General features: G+C 40.0%; 1 long non-coding RNA gene across 1 annotated transcript in view; it reads right to left on the bottom strand.

Moving 5' to 3' along the window:
* The window catches only part of LOC141572818 (uncharacterized), a 316,356-nt gene extending 303,402 nt beyond the window's left edge, over window positions 1-12,954 (bottom strand). The window contains exon 1 of the long non-coding RNA XR_012498308.1: window positions 12,744-12,954. This is a non-coding gene — a long non-coding RNA (uncharacterized LOC141572818). The remainder of the gene's footprint in view (window positions 1-12,743) is intronic.
* Window positions 12,955-14,830: the final 1,876 nt, after the last annotated feature.

Here is a 14,830-nt window from a genome sequence, read left to right as displayed (position 1 = left end):
GCGAAACCGCGAGGAGGGGAGGACTCCTGTAACCACAGAGATTAGGATAGAGTCTACAGAAGTCTACACGAGGCCCCAATGAAACGATACTCTTCCAGGAAAAGAAAAAAAAACAGTCACTAAACCTTTCCATAGGTTCAGTAATTCACTGTCAGCAGAGAAGACCCATAATACTGGACATACATAGATACCTTTCTTGTTTATGTGGTAAGTTACTGATGGCAGAACTTTCACAGGACATATTGGAAGAATTAAGCCTCTTTTTTTTTAATTTATTGGGGTGACTATCGTTAGTAACATTACATAGATTTCAAGTGTACAATTCTGTAATACATTATCTATATATCACATTGTGTGTTGACCACTCAGAGTCAGTTCTCCTTCCATCACCATATATTTGATCCCCTTTAGTAGAGGAGGTTCTACTATCCACCCCTGCCCACTACCCTCTGGTAACCACTGAGCTATTGCCTGTGTCTATGAGTTTTTGTTTCCTTATTTGTTTGTCTTGTTCCTTTGTTGCTTTCAGTTTTATATCCCACATATCAATGAAGTCATATGGTTCTCAACTTTTTCTGTCTGAGAACTAAGCCTCTTTTAAAATGGGGTAGGTGCAAATATTATATAAATATTGAACTCAGCAATTTCAGACCAGACACTCAGTATTCTCTGTAACCATTCTAAGCCCAGGACAAAAGTTACACAAGAGAAATGGGAGAACAGACAGTGAATCAATAGAACATAGACAACGAAGGAGGAGAAATGCAGTCCAATGAAGCCCTGAGTGTATTGACTAATTACTTAAAGATAACTTCTTTTGCTTCTTATATATCCATTTATGATGGCTGTTGTATATGTACTTACACTAAAGGTGATAGCAGAATAGATATGGTAATTAGGCAATTTTTCATACTATGCAAGTAAGTATTCATTCTCAATGAAGAATTTCTGCCATCTTTAATTGGGGAGTGAGGGACCTCAAGTACAGACAGTTGACGTAACCACTGGTCCCTACTGTCTTGTTGTATTTCATTTTTCTCTTTCATTCACACCACTGCTCTCATGGTCCTTCCTCCTTCCCTCCCATAAGCACCCACTCTAAAGAATGCGATATATCTTCTTGAATACGTACATATTACAAAAATGTCGTTCTGTCTGTATGTATGTTTAATTTGGAAATGGTATTACACTTCATATCTTGTTCTGCTATTTACTGTTTCCGTTTTGTTTTGTTTTGTTTTTTACTAAGCACTGTGTTTTTAAGATTTTTCTATGTAGTTGTATGTATCATTATTTCACTGCCTCTGAGTGCTGCATAGTATTCCACAGGAGGCATTCTCTTTTCACTTACCCATCCCTCTAGTGATGGACAATTAGATTGCCCCACTTCCACAAATATTCTCATACAGGTGTCCTATGAACCTGTGAGATTTTTTTGGAGCAAATACCCAGGAGTGGGACTTTGAATCTTCTGGTATACGCCTACCTAATGTCAGTGAATTCTACCAGAGCACATTCTACATGGGTGTATCAATTTGCACTCCCACTAGAAGTGCTTCTTTTTTCCCTGCATCCTTATCAACTCTTTGTATTGAGCAATTTCTCCATTTTTTTTTTGCCTAACTTATATACGTTGGGGAGTATCTCATCATTTCAGTTTGCAGTGACTTGAATATTAATGAAGCTGATCTTTTCTTCCTATGCTTGTTAACCAACTCATATTTGTTCTTCCTTGAATTGCCTGGTCTTCTTTGAACCACCCTTTTTTTTCTTTTATTTTAGGAATTTCTGTCTTTTTCTTACTGATTTGTCTAGAGTTCCTTTATATTCTTGATATTAACACCTTGTCACTATTAAACATTGTGACCATTTTCTCCAAGTGTGGCACCTGCCTGTTAACTTCTTCTGTGGTGTCACCAGTCATCTTTCAAAAGTTCTGAATAATAAAAAAAAAAAAAAAAACGAAGATAAAACTTCAAATACCATCATAATTATATTTTACAGCAAGGTGAATCCTGACAATTATGGTAAGGATTTGGTTTCCACAGTGGACAGATTAGAACGACCTTGGAGTGTGGTCCTGGCTAAATATATTGCTGTCTGACTGCCACATTTTAGAAACATTTTGGGACTTTGCTTAATTCAATTTATTTTATGCTTGAAGCTTGTCTGCTTTCATTTCCCTACGACAAACTATTTTGAAACCACAAATAAAATAAGCCCAAAGTTTATCGGTCACCTCATCTTTAAAAATTTCTCACTGTCTCTTCTATGACTTCTAACACAACTGGGCATACATCCCCTTACTCAGATGGCTCACATTTCTTTCATATATGAGTACATTTTATCTTTCATGATGATCACACATTAGAAACCATTGTGCCTACTTTTCTATATCACTAGAAGGTGCTTCTCTGTTCAAAAGTTCCTGTTTTGTCAGTCTCTCTGTAAGGATGTGTCATAGACGCTTAACTTTCTAAAATCAAGTTGGTTGCAGCACTCCCTCATATTCCCTTGATCCAGCCAAATCCCCTTAGGTCATGAGCGATCCTCAACCCTATGTCTGCCTGACCCAGCATGCATGCTTTTCCCTCCGTATCATGCTAGCTTTTCCCACCAAGCCTCCGTGAATCATTCAAGAGAATTGAAATAGCATCTTATAGGAATTGCCATCTGGACTAGGCAATCGTACTTTGAAAAAACATATTGGTTATAGTAAACTATGCAAAGCTATTTTTAAAATACACAGAAACAGCAATCGTTCACTTAGTAAGGTGAACGGCTGTCTGGCCTCTCATTATGCTATTTTCTTAAACTACTTTCATCACAAAATGTTCGACTTCGATTTTGAGCTACACAGTGAAGGCGTAAAGCACTTACTAAATGGTATAGTCACCAGCACTCTCCAAACCTTTTCCCCAAGGAAGAAAAAAATCACTGGGAGTTGGCCTGGCACTCACAAAGAGGTCTCAGTGTTCTCCTGTTGGACACCAACAATCTTTCAGAACATCAAGCATCACAAGACCATTCTGGGAACATGAAGGGTCAAGATATAAACAAGACCACACCACAGTCATGCCAGAATCCAGACGATACGTGAATATTATCCAAGCCACAAAATAGCAAACATCCCAAATTGTTCAACTTACAAGTATGCACTTAGCAAAAGTCCTGGAGGACATTGCCAATTCCATTAAACTCCTGAAATAAGACATAGTATAGTGATAAAAGCATAAATTTTAGAATTCTGACTCTACTCCTTGTTTGCTTTGCTACCTTGAAAGTATCACTTCATTTCTCCAAATCTCACACTGTTTTCATCCATAAATTAGGATAACTGAGATTACTCAAAAAGTCCATGCAAATATATCTCATAGCTATTTTGTGGCCAGGGCTTCCATTGGCAGCTAAGCAGTGTGTGCACTGCACAAATCCAGAGGACACAATTCACGTGGACCTGGAATTGTTCACAAAACAGCCCTGGCTGTGAAATAATGTGTCAAGTGCTGGGCGCCATGTCTCTCTCATTACAGAGGCCCAATAAGTGGTAGCTATAATCCTGACATGCTTGAAATAGTAACAGAGCAAGTAGTGTTCTGAATATAATGTCGCTCTTCTAATTGAGCAAATAACTGCCTACATGATGCGATTATATCAGTAATATCAATGTGAAAAAGGTGCCAAGAACCCCATCAGCCCTAGATCACACCTAGTGGACAATAAAATGCCTAACATCCCACCATCACAGACCCTATTTGGTAAAAGCTGATACCTTCTCCTTGGAGGTAAGTATTCAGGCAATATTCTTAGCACACTTATTTTACAGAGGATAAAACTATGTTCAGAGAGGTACCGTGACTGAACCAAAACATGCATCAACTCTGTGGCAGGGACAAGATACTCACGTAGACCTTCTGATCCCAAACCGAGTGCTTGTTCCAACAACACACTAACTCTTAGTACTGAGAAAATCTGGCTGAAGGTGCCGAGCACCTGAGATGTTATGGGAAAGCTAGGAGAGCGTTCTTCTCCATGACAAGGTCTACGGTATTCATTCTGTGTCCTTGGAGCAAAGAAAGAGGATGTTGACCCACCCTAAGAGGGCATTTGGGGTACTAGTCTAACATCTGTAAAATGGACTAGGTAAGTTGCCTCCCCGCTCTGATGTGTGAAGATTTGATGATGCCGTAACATGCAAAACTCACACAAACAGTGCACTTAGTGCCATTGTTGATAGCATCTCAGTTGCTGGCATATTTCTTTGATTTCCCAATTATCCCAATAAATTTCCTCTGGACTCTGTTTCCAAGAGAGGGAGAGAAGAAGGCTAGCAAAGACCAAGCATCTACTAGAGAAGACAGAACAGCGTGGACTTCACAAGAATTATCTCATTTAATTCTCACAACCCCGAGAGGTAAATGGCATTTCTCCCATTTAATGGGTAAGGAACTGAGGCTCAGAGAAGTTAGGTAACTTGGTCGAGCTCTCAAGGTAAGTGGAGGCGTCAGAATTCTAAAACCAAACTGTGTTACGCTAAATCCCAGGCACTTCCCATTTACAAAGCTGTTTGCCACATAGGAGACGTCCATTCATGTTAAGTTGGTCTGGAAGGGAGTGCAAGTAACTGATAATGGCAGATTGTGTTATCTCTTCCTTTTCTAAATACCTCTTCCAAAGGTATTTTCACTTTCCAGTGGCCTTCAGTGCCTTCCTTAAAAATAATGGCTAGTGACTTGAATTGTCAGCAGGCTGGTAGAAAAAGCAGTGAGAGAGCCTGAGCCAAGACCAGCCAGCAAAGCTGCTTCTGGATTCCTGACCCTCAGAAATTATGGGAGATGATAAACACTTGTGTGTTAAGCCGCTAAGTTTGTGACAATTTGTCATGCAGCCATAGATAACAAATACAAGGGGCCTGTGGAGGATAAGTGACTTGTCCACTGTTACCCACAGATAGCAACAAAGTAAGGATAAAATGTCAGAACCCTTCATTCCCAATGCAATGCTCTTTTTACTTCCCCCAATTGCTTCAGCGGAATGCCCATTCCTCAGCCTACAGTAAACATTTCCACTTATTAACACATAACGTCTCCTCCAAGCTGAGGCAAAAGAAGGCTTATGATGCACAGTATGGTCAGGATTAAGGGAGAAATGTGGATGGAGAGATGGGTGTTCAAAAATGAGAGGCACCTTTGCGTTACATTCATCTCTAATTTGCATTCTCTGAAGTTCAATCCATGTCTCAGGAGAAAGGGCAGATGGAGCATCATTAGAGTAATACATTCAAAGATGGAGAAAAGAGGAACCCATGTCTGCAGGTCGGAAACAATAGCTGGTTACTAATGAATTTAATTATTCAAAGCAAATCATAACTTGATGGAAGAGCAGCATTCTTAGAAAACCTGTCTTCTAATTATATCTCAATCTCCAGGTCCTTGAAATATAGTGTATCTTTATTGCAGACCCATTAGTCAAACCTCAATTAGATCTAGAGCTATTCATACTAAGTACTGGTTTAATTGGTCACGGTCTTAAAAAAAGTAATTCAATTAGATATTCCATTTGTAAATCACATGACACATGATCGAATTTACTTGTAATAGCCAAAGGCAGCTAGATGCAACCGACACCATATCAAAAGCTTTTGCAAGATATCTATTACCATAAGCATTTCTTTCTTTCATTGTATGCACATTGAGAAGTGCAACCTACTATCTGCCTTTACAAAAAGTGACCGTACTATGTGGCCATTTTTTAAAAGGAGATGGGGTAGTAACCAAGAGTATTTGGACAATATAAATTCACATCTGCAAAATGTCTGCCTAGAAATTATTGATCTTGCCTTCCCCGAATAGCCTATTAAAGGGAAACATTGTTCTAATGCTTTCCAGGGGACGTGCAGGAAATCATTACTGGTGGGGACTGCTGTTTTATGGGTCTTTGGAATGGGAGCTTTAAATACAAAGATGAAATGTGAAAAGGAAGGATGTGATATGCAGACTCCTGCCTGCCTGGGAGCTGGCTTTTATTCATTGCCTAGAGTTTATTTCTCCAGGCAATTAGCCCAGGTGTCATTCTGGGAACCTTTCTTTGAATGGCTCCTCCTCCTGCAGGAAATTTTTGTAAAGTCAAATACTGGATTTAATTCCTTTTCGTCTGGGTGCCACCCCCACCCTATGCTTTCCACCTCTTCCCGTAAGCCCACTTTTTCCCTGTCACCAGTTTCTCCCTAAGGTTTCTGTTCTCAGATGTGTAAGCTAAAGCATGACACATGCTGGGACAGGGCTGTAGCATGAAAGCTATCAGGGTGAGACTGGCAGGTAAGGCCAGAAGAGTGGGGAAAACCTCGGCTACAGAGACTGTCTGCACGGGACAGGTGGAGAGGACAACGTACTGTGCCCAAAGGTGTGGCATAATCAGAAGCAGTTGAGGCTGGCACAGCCCACCCGTACCCATTAGATTCTCCGGGACCTTCCCAAACTTTCAGAGATGAAAGCACCATCCTGTTCATGAAGGTATTGATTGTCATCAAGATCAAGAGGATAAAAGCAGCACCTTCTATTGAGCACTTGTTCCCTCATTTACTCCTTACAACTCTTGGAGGGAAGCGCTATGAAAGTACTTATAGTGTAGTGGTGAGGGGTATAATTTGCCCTTGGCCATGCACTTAGGAATAGCAGAGCTGGGATTCAAATCCAAACACAATGTTTCCAAACCCTCACTCTAAGTCGCTGACCTCCTGAGGGGTCCTACTTGACTTTTTGCCCACAATCAAGTTCATCCCACTACAGGCATTCTCCGGATCCTTGAGACCTGTGGGTGAGTTTAAGCGTTGTATGTTAGTGAGCCCTCTCCATAAACTTGAGGCACAGACAGAGGGAACGCACTTCATTCAGTATTTAATTACAAAGCATCTGCTCTGTGTCAGGAACTGTGCTTTGGAATGTGCAATGGAAATAACAAGAACACTAGGCAGTGGGGAGATGCACAATAAACCAATTGTCACAAAAATAAAGGCATAATGCATTCTGGGGTAAGGCTCCAGAGGACAAGCATTGAATGCGGTGAGGGACTATTAACAGGGGTACGATTAATAGGAGGGGGCCAGAGAGGCCTCTCCAAGAACTGAACAGTGAGCAGGAGTTAGGAGTTAACTAGGAAGGGTAGGAGGAAGGGGAACATTGTGTGTGAAGGCCCTGAGGAGGACAGGGGTTGAGGCATTTCAAGAACTTGAAAGAAGGTCCATGGAGCTGACATAATGAGCAAACGGGGAGGAAAGAGGCACTCAGTGTGACTGGGGAGAAAGCAGCGGGAGGAGCATTTGGAGTCTAAGGGGATTCTTGTTAACCTCCCAGGTGACATTGGAAGACATTGAAAAGTCCTGGTGCCGGAAAGCCATTGTTACTGTGTATATGGTTCAAACCTCGCAGGGGCTGTTGTTATAAGTTGTGGGACAAAAGCCAAGGGTTGTTAAGAGGCTATTGCAGTGGTGTAAAAAAGACCTACGAGATGGCAGTGTGGACTGGGGGATGTGTGGAAATGGAGCCATCTAAACTTACTTTATTTGGTCCCATGAAGGAAGGAAGCATTTTAGTTTCCTTGGACTGCCGTAATAAATCACCACAAACCTGGTGGCTTACAGCAACAGAAATGTAGAATTTCACAGTTCTGGAGGCTAAAAGGGCAAGATCGAGATGTCAGTAAGGCTATGCTCCCTCCACAAATTCTAGGGCAGGATCTCTCTTCTCCTTCACTGCTGATGGCTCCTGCAATCCTAGGCGTGCCGTGGTCTGTAGATGCACACTCCATTCTCTGTCTCCATCCTCACGTGGCCTTCTTTCCTATGTACTTCCTCTATGTCTCTGTGTCCAAATCTCTCTGTCTTTTTCCTTATAAAATTCACCAGTGGTTGTCTTTAGGGCCACCCTAATCCATTATGACCACATCTTAACCTGATTATCTCGGTAAACAACGTCACATTCACCAGTAGTCGAGGTCAAGACTTCAACATATCTTTTGGGGGACACAGTGCAACCCACTGAAAGGAAGTGAAACTGTCAAGTATAACTTCTAAGTTTCTATCAGGAGAAACTGCGTCAATGAGGTACTCAGCTTACTAAACTGGGAAGAATGAAAGAGAAGTAGGTTTGGATCCATTGTGGGGCATGTTACGTATGGAATACCAATGAGTACAGACGTCCAATTGATACTAGATATTGAGGTATTAAGCAGAGAAGAGAACACTGGGTTAGAGATAAGTAATTAAATTCAAAGGAGTCAACAAGATTGTTAAGGAGAGAGTATAATAATTCAATATCAGCATAATATTTTTTCAACAAATTTTAGTGCCATCAGGAATCATACTTGTTGAGTGAAAGAAGAAATATTCACAATGGTATATACTGTATGTGGCCAATTATGTTGTATATGAAATATGTGTGACTGTAAACAAACAAACAAGTTCATTTCCATATATATAAGTAGCAAAGACATGAACAATTATTGAGACTGGCTATCTGACAGCCACTTTTGTTGTTTGTGCTTTGCAGAGTTTTTTCAAATTTTCTACAATTGAGTGTAAGTTTTTTTATTTAAAAAATTTTTAAAGACAAGCTGTATTCAGACACTTAATGTGGCTGGAATGTGGGGTGTGGGAAAAGAGAAGACTAAAGAAAAATGAAGCTAAGTAGTAGTCACTGAGCTTGGACTAATTTGCCAAACAAAGCAATGTATGCTTCATTCTATATGCAACAGGGAATTTTAAAGGCCTTGAAAAAATGGAAATGGAATGACTATACCGTGGAATTTAGTTACCTATTTTTCTGACTGTAGAAGTAATATATTCTCATCATAAAGAAAAAATTAGACCTACAGGAAATTACGTATCCTCTGTTAACATTTCAGTATTTCCTTCCAATACACTTTCCTGTGCCTATTTTATACAGATTAAATTAAAGTTTAAACAGCTTCCTTTCTTAAATTTGCTATAATATGATAAATATTTCACAGTGAATTTGAAAATCCTTGAAAGCATTTTTTTTTTTTTTTGGACTGTCTAATTGGCTGTAGCATGGAGGTAACATTATTTACTTACCTATTCTTCTGTGTTTGAACATGTTTGCCATTTGCATTTCTAAAGAAATTCTAAAAATGCTGCAGTAAACATCTTTGTCCATAAGTTTCTATCAGAACATTCATTTAGCACCACGTATGTGCAGACTGCACTAAATGTTAAGAGAATAATGTTTTCTCCCTTTCCTCCTGGGAAGGTTGTTCCAGGCTCTTAGTATGCAATAATGAAATCTGCCCAGTAGAGGGAACCCTCTGCATGTTTAAGGCTTCGTCTCCTTGGTGCTGAGCTAAAGCAAATTGACCAAGCTACCCATAGAAATGTTTTCTTAGCTAGTCATTAACGAGCCGCTGAGGTGCTCTGTAAGCCATCTGCAAGCACTCAAGTGCCCTTTGCAGCATTCTCGCCATCAGACACTCGAGTTTTCTGGAATAACATTCATCTATTTTGCTCACCCTTGCATCCTCAGTGTCTAGTTAGGTGCCTGGCACATACTGGACAATAATAAATATTACTCTGTAATAAATATTGTTTGATTGACCCAGACAATCTTACCGAAAGGCTTTGGTCACCAGAATGACTTGACTTCTTTAGTTCCTGAAGGTTTGTCCCTGAAGCCACGTCTTCCCACAGGATTCACTCTATTACCCTCACTGCCCCTGACAAAGGGCAACTTTCCACCCTGCAGCCTCATTTCCTCAGCTTTTATGTTGGACACCTCTGCCTGCTTTGAGTGGTAGGGCCATGTGAACAAAGTCAGTCAGCTTATTGACCAGCCATCGAGGTCACATCACGTTCCTATAACCTGAGAAGTTATTTATATAATAGAGAAGACACACATTTAACAACACCATCTAGAAATGTGTTTTTTTTAATACACATCTCTATATCCCACACTCTTCTCCCTCTGTCCCCACCCCACATCCTAACAAACAAAAGATCTCGCCGATACACACAGGGAAGTGACGCTTGTTTAGAGTATTTAAAAGTTCTGCAGGTGATTCTGCTAGGCATAGGTACACACACACACACACACACACACACACACACACGTGCACTAGCACACACCCTACCCCATCCTCCTGGATGCACATCAAAATCACCCAGGGAGATTTTTTTTTTTTTAATTATGTTGATGCCCAGGTCAAATTTCAGACAAATTAAATGAGCATCTCTCAGAATGAGGCTTGGGCGTCAGAGATCTCATGGTGGCCAAGACTGAGATCTGCTGCTATAGACATTTGAAGAAACCACACTGGAGAGTCAACATAGCCCCTGTCCATGGTACGTTCCACCCTAACGTGGAGTGCAAAGACATTAGTGTATAATCTCTACACCTGAAGTGGCCCTGAGTGCAGACCAGTGAGAAAAGCCTGGCCCCCGTTTAGGAGAGAGCGGTTCTAGATTGATCACTTGCTAGGTCACTGAAGGACTCTGAGGCTCAGTATCCTTGTCTATGAAACAGGAATACTTACATCACAGAAAAGTCAAAAGAACCGAATGAATGAGAGAACAATTATTTGTAAATTGTAAATCATAAGCAGTTGGAAAGGACTATTGTGAGGACTGACCAGATAAATATTTTTAAATAATGTTAAAGTAATTTTTAAAATTAGTTTAGTCTTGAAATTGACTCAATATTTGTCATGGCATCTGTCAAAATATTTCTATTTTTAAGTGCTCCAAACCTATTGCCAGGCTCTCAGAGTCTTCTCTAATCTCTTTCTTACTCACAACTCCATTACAGCAGCCCCTATTATATCACTGAGAAAACAGAGTACCTCTCACCACCGTTTCATTCAGTTATTTTTCATCATCACGAACTTATCTCCGTTTAATATTTTCTATTAATAAGGTGCTAAAGCTAACTGAAGTTCTTGATTCTAATAACAGGCTTTTAAAGACTCAAAGTAAAGAATCTTTTCTGGTACAATTTCAGACAACACTGATGAGCCAGTCAGAGAGCTGTTTCTGAGTAGGGATATCTGCTCTTGACTTCACAAACCACACCTTTTGGGGATAGCAAACCACACGCAGAATGGCCAGCTTATGGAACTCTAAATAGCACAGACTTACCACTGAGCCCACAGGCTGGCTTTGTCTTAAACAAGTTATCTAGATTTCATGTGAAGAGGTGCAATTAATCTAGAAATTAAGAACCCAGCACTGCAAATGCTTACATATGTCATGCAGGTTTTTATTTCTAAATTGTAACTTTTGGACCCTGGCTTTCCTTAGTGGCAGGTCACAAAATTATGTCAACCCCATCACGCAATGAAAAGACAGAAGGCAGCAGGCTATAGTCTGAAATATGGGAAGTAAAGGAAAAGGTTAGTGTGATTGGAATGAGTTAAGTTGTTGATGATGGTCGAGAGGAGGCCAGTTCTTACACGTTTGACATAGTCCTACAATGGAGGAAGTAGCCCTCATCTCAACCCCTAAAACCCCAACTCATGCTCTATCTATAAGGAAGAAAGAACCAATGAATGGTTAAAGAGTGATTGCTGTTGAGGTGGGACAAGCAGATAAGGTTGACAGGTGTTTGTTATCAATTATGTTTAGGGTTTGGTCTCCTCGTAGTTTAGACGTACTGGGTTTTGTTTGTTTGCTTGCTTGCTTGCTTGCTTAGTTGAAAGAATATATTCAACCAGAGCTATCCAAATTTCCAACGTTATAAATACATTGAAAAAAGTAAATCCATTTGGAAAACAGAATAAACTATCCTTGAAAGCTGAGAATCTACTATTAACATTGAGACATAATAGGCATATAAATAAGAATCAACTCAATTTCAAGACACAATGGGCAATAAAATGAAAAAATATCAACTCTACTGAATAAACTGGCAAGATTAAAATGCAAGTGGCTCTATTGTACATTAAGACACGTTTTATTTAGAACCATGTGTAGGCAATAATCTGTGTCAAGGGCGTCTTCCTCTTCCAATTAGAACGGAGCCACTAGAAGTCAGATGTCTTATTCATCCTTATATCCTTTATAGCTTCGAGGATAATTGTTCTTCAGATAGACTGCACATTCGAATTGTTTTTAAATAAGATAAAAACTGTAGCTGTGCCCACACCCAACTCTGCCTACAGGGCCCAGGCATAGGTACATTTTTAAGTTTCCCATGTGATTCTCAGTTTCTGAGAACAACTCTTCAGCCACTTTCTCAGCAACTTTAAGGTAAATGGAATGCAGTGGAAGCACAGTCCTAGTGGCTGAGACGCAGCAGATCTGGGTTCCATATGGGCTCAAATACTAAGAGGCAAAGTGACTTTTGGAAAGGCAGCACTTTGCTATTCCCCATTTCCTTATCTCTGGATTTACATGGTTGGTCTCAATAGTATATATGAAAACCTCTTCCAGCTCTCAGTTTTCATTATTCTGTTCAATAAATCAGGCTTTGTACAAATTCAGATTTGTCTTTCCTTAATGAGTCTGACTTAGGAGAATGTGGAATAGACTTTGAACTCCCTGGCTGAGACTCAGTTTCACTCAAGTTTGAGTCTCCAACTCTTACCACAGTGCCTGGCGCTGAGCTGATCCAAGGCGTGTTTGATGGTTGAAGGGGTTACTGTGTATGTGGTATTTATAGCTGAAAGAAAACTGAGAAAGCCTGACTCCTTCCCTTTTTCTACAATTGAGCAAATTGAATATTGGAGGCTGTACTTACACGTTCCATAAATGAACAGTAGGTGAGTGTAATTCCATCCACTTCGTGTCTTCTTCTGTCTTTTACCCCACCGCATTCAGGTAGGCCCTCTGTAGTCACACTGTGTGCTCCCCACACTGCAACTTACAAGAGAGACAGAAGTGGTGTGTGAAAGAAACAAAGTCTCATCTCTGGAATTAAAAGACAGATATTCAGATGCCTAAATCAACTGTTTTCTAGACAAGTAACCTTCAGCAAGTCATTTAACTTTTCCTTTTTCTCATGGATAAACTCAGATCACATGACCTTGAATCTTTTTTGTCTTCCTAGTGCCAAGAACCTATGATTTTGGAAATAGGCAACATAAAGTTATCCACAACTTTCTTTTTGTTCAACAGTTTTACACTTAGCAGCTAGCATTCTGTGAAGATCAAAACATACAGGCTGTACTTACATCCCCGTGATTATTTTTGTAACTGGCAATAATATTGTGATAACTGTGTATTGTGTTTGATGGGTACTAGTCATATTGGGGTGATCCCTTTATAAGTTATATAAATATCTAACTACTCTCCTGCACACCTGAAATTAATATAATGTAGTATGTCAACTGTAACTGAAAAATAAAAATAAATTTTTAATGACATAAATGGAAGAAGCCATGCTCACACCAAGAAGAGTTTGGGGTTTTTGTTTTTGTTTCTGTTTTTCCAATAAGCAAGCTCGGCAAATGGAAAAGACCATTAAGAAGTCAATTACTCAGGCTCTGTTTTGTGTGAGGAGACTAGAAGGTGCATGTCACTCTCTGTCCTTGCTGCCATAGGTGCTGTCGCGTGAACTGTCTTGTACACAGTGTGCTGGTCCCACATCTGCTCTGATGCTGAGGCAGTTTTTAGTAACTGACAGATGTGCCTTTAGCAAGGGCCAGGAAGAAATAGTGTCTATATTGAGACAGGATTAGAATACAGACTTAATATTAGGAAAAATAGGAAGTGAAGCATCAAATATGACACTCTGATCTTAAGCGATGTGATTGGGGAAATGATGGTGACATTAACAAATAAAGGAGTATTTGGCTCCAGATATTTAAGTGTTACTGGCCAGCCAATCATCCTAGAGGGGTCTTAAGCAGTTGAAGGTCAAGATTAAGTATTGAGGGTCTTTTTATGTATCTATAAAACTGTAAAAACTCCTTTAATAACTGTAGTAAATTTAGTAACTGGAACTCATAGTCTTAAGCCAATAAAAGTAGGTTTTAAACTAACAAAAGGAGGTTCCAGAATGTAAGCCAAGCTATGTGTCCTCTATAAATCCACGTATAAATATCAAGGTATAACCACACTTTTTTCCTACTTTGGTTCACTCATTCTCCTCCTCACCTCCTTAACCCCTAAAAAAGGAAAAGTTGGGGTTCACAAGTCTTGTAGTACTGGGCATTCATCAAATCAAATGATTGTCAGACTTATCATGCTTTGGGAATTCTCAGATGACCTTCCAGTTTGATGACCGTTAGGCTAATGGCATAATCCTAGAACAAGACAAGTAGCAAATTAAAGATTGCACCACCAGATTTTCAGAACAAAACTGAGGATACAAAGCAATGCGGGTGTGTGGCCAAATCACACTTGAGCTTCTCACCCTAGCGGGCGTAGGGTACTTTTACCCACCTACCTCAGCAGAGAAATGATAGAAGTGAAAAGGGAAAATTACCTTATCAAAAGAGGAAAGGACATTCTCTGCAAAATGAGCAAGTGAATGTCACTGTTCATAAACCAAGTGAAATCCCCACACACTTCTTCCCAGCCCACCCTGACACCCACCCTTCCCCAATCACACACACCCCCACATTTGATGATGTCATTTGATCCAGATAGAAGGACTTAGAGGGAAAGGGGACTGAGGCTTTAGCCGTACAGGAATGTGCCCAGATAAAACCACCTTGGTTTTATTTCTGTGGTACTAATTCTATAGTACCATCTAGAATGGTGTGAGCTGAGGAATCAGCATGAACAACAGTGTGTTCTGGAAATAACACATGTTCCAATTCCAGCTTTTTGGTTCACTAGGTGCGATGTACTTCTTGGAACCTCAGTTTTCTAATCTATATA

The sequence above is a fragment of the Rhinolophus sinicus genome, linkage group LG07 (genome assembly GCF_036562045.2).
Source record: "Rhinolophus sinicus isolate RSC01 linkage group LG07, ASM3656204v1, whole genome shotgun sequence".
NCBI lineage: Eukaryota > Metazoa > Chordata > Mammalia > Chiroptera > Rhinolophidae > Rhinolophus > Rhinolophus sinicus.
The sequence above is the reverse complement of the archived record's forward strand: the minus strand, read 5'-3'. Positions and strand labels throughout refer to the sequence as shown.